Raw genomic sequence first — 3,173 nt, forward strand, 5'->3', positions numbered from 1 at the left:
TCCTTGAATGCTACTGACAACCCACTAATTAATTTATGGATCTTTGCTTTTTCCTTCTTCAGATAAGGTACATACCTCAAAAACCCCAAGAACCTGCTAGCATACTCCTCGTCGGTTATAGATCCCATCTTAAGCTCATAGAATTCCTTTTCCCTGTCATCATAGTATCTCTTAGATATATACTTCTTCTTGAAAAGTCTCTCAAACTCACTCCAAGTCAACTCCTCTTCTTGAATACCTCTTACATTCTTTACATCTTCCCACCAAATGTCTGCTTTGCCTTTAAGACTGAAAGTAGCTATCATGGCTTTCATATTCTCTTGGTAATCATGCAATCAAAAGAACTTTTTCATCCCAAGTAACCAAGCTTTTGCATCCTATGACTTCTTCATTTCTCCATCAAATGTAGGAGGCTTTGATTTATTTAATTCCTTTGGCAAGTACTACTTCTCATTCCTCCTATATGGATGGCGACCGTGGTAACGATGCTATCTCTCTGATCCAGAACTTGAATAGAACCTACAATCATCATCCCTCCTGTTAGGTGTATCCATGAACCTACCATCTTTGAATGTATCATTCTTGTCAAACATATCCTGATTGATACCTACTACCATATGCACCATTTGTTCTTTCCTCCTATCCATGAGTGATCCTAAGCAGCCCCTGTCTGTGCAAGCTTGACAAACTCTTAAGGATAATTACATTAACCTATGTTTTTTCTCTTATGCCCTACCAAGTCTCTCATGTTACTGAATTATTCGCTTTACAACTCCTTATCTTTGCTTTCAAACTTCTCAGTTTGTCTGTTATGTGAGGGGAGTACTCATCAACATTATGCTCATCTGATATGTAGGGAGAATCATGTGAACTATAGTCTACCATCTTGCTTGTCATCTTTGATCCTCTACTTCCTGCAAACATATAATGTCAGATAACCAAATATAAACAAAATCACATGTACCTCAGTGAAGTTCAGGGGAGGCTATCTTGTCTCCACCAATAAGTTAAGATTAACATAACATATGTATATGTATATATATATATATATATATATATATATATATATATATATATATATATATATATATATATATATATATATATATATATATATATTGAAATCAAAATACCAACATCATCAACCTATACATGACGACTCAACTACAACCGTGACCAATACCATGCATACATGACAATCACATATACAACAAACATGCATGCATGACAAACACATCTCGTTCATCCAGTCCAAGTATTGAACCCATGAGTTCTGATACCACTTTGTAACTGCCCTTCCATATCTACCTAGTTTCACCGGCCTACTAGGATAAACGTGAGAGGAGGAGCTACTATAACCTGACTTGACCTCGTAGCTTCATTGAGGAAGTTGAGTTGACAAACTGAAATCTCACTGACCTTCCTCAGGAGCTATAGGACCCCCAGGATCTAAACAACCACTCCAAGTGCCCAAATCTTTAGTTAACTTTCCTTTTCAGTGATATGGACTCCCGACCATAGGCACAAAACTGCATAAATTCGACTGAAGGCCTCTAGCCGCATGCATAAGCTCACAAGGGAGCAACTGTAATCTAATTCTCCCAGTTTTGTGCCTGCGACTGCAGAATATGAGCCACCTTTTTAGGGATAGTCTCTAGACCACTGCCTAGAACTTGATGAGACTTTCTAGAATAATAAATGACACAAATACAAATCCTTTAAAACAAAACTTAGTCAAGAACTTGACTTAACCAAGCTTAACCATGACAGTCATTTCATCAAACATTTTGTGAACATGTAATCTACAAGCTATAAATGCATATTTGAACATAGGGGTCTCATACTTATCTGAAAAGCACCACGAAGGTCTATTGCCTTCTTATAATTGGTGCAATAACATCTATTATGTCATGCATTCAATAATTATTCATTTACTAATCAAAACATGTTAAGAGCCATAACTAGAATCTGTCATGAAACCATGCTTATAACTAGCCTATAACAAGAATAATAACAATGATAAAAAGCCATGAAAGATCATAACAAGTACATTTACTCATAGAATACAAGAGGCAATATCTCTTATTAACATATGCAGAATCCAACCAAGTCATGGACTTCCACGTAGCAACTAACCATAGATTGGAATGAACAAAATCTCTCTTTCAGCCAATCACCTATGCGCCATATTCCAAGCATGAATGTGGGATCTCATGGAATAAACCAACCAACACAAAACCATGGCTTCCAGAGGCCAAACCACCTCAAACCTCAACTAGTGATTCCACCTCACAGTCAGACATCACTAACATCAAAAAATTGGTCTCTACCCAAGTTGTGCAGGGTTCCAGAGCGTTTGTTCCAACCCGACTCCAGGACTAGTAACTTAACCCACAACTGCCATAGGGCTCCAGAGCGTTTGCCCAACCAAGGCTCCAGGACTAATAACTCAACCCACTAAGGGCTCTAGAGTGTTTGTCCAACTAAGGCTTCCAGGACTAGTAACTTAACCCAAGCTGTTCCAGGGATTATAGAGTGTTTGTCCCACCAAGGCTCCAACAACTAATAACTCAACCCACAACCATAAGGAACATGAACACCAATCATAAAAACAAATGGGAAAATCCATGACACCATGGCTATCTAGGAAATGGCAAGGCTAGGCAAAACCACTGTCAATCCAGGAAATCCCCCATGCCAATGACAGATCATAACCAAATAATCACATGAATACGCCAGGCATGCCAAAACTAGCAAGTAAATCATACATGAAACTCGGTACCTGCAAAGCAATCTGTAGCTGTCGATCCCGCTATTCCCTTGCACTTTTTTGCCTTCCTTTGCCTTCTTTCTCCAAATCCAATGTGCTCCAAGAATGCTCCAAGATTTCTCTAAGTGTGCAAGAGTGAGAGAGAGAGAGATAGAATGGAAGATACCTCCAAGCTAAAACTAAAAAAAAAAACTCCAAGATGATCCTCAAAAGCCTTTTTATTATTGAGTCCTCTATTTTCTTCATTTTCCTTCATTTTTCCTTCAATTTTTCTCACATGCAATTTTTCCATTATTTTCATAAGTAAATGCTGATAAATTCCACTTTGCCTTTGCAAAGCCTTTGCCAATTTCCATAGCCATTAATTAATCACCAGTGATCCTCGTCACTATGTTTTTGCACA

This window comes from Pinus tabuliformis, chromosome Q (genome assembly GCF_031772625.1).
Source record: "Pinus tabuliformis cultivar Carrire ecotype Pingquan chromosome Q, CPIR1, whole genome shotgun sequence".
In the NCBI taxonomy this organism is placed as follows: Eukaryota; Viridiplantae; Streptophyta; class Pinopsida; order Pinales; family Pinaceae; genus Pinus; species Pinus tabuliformis.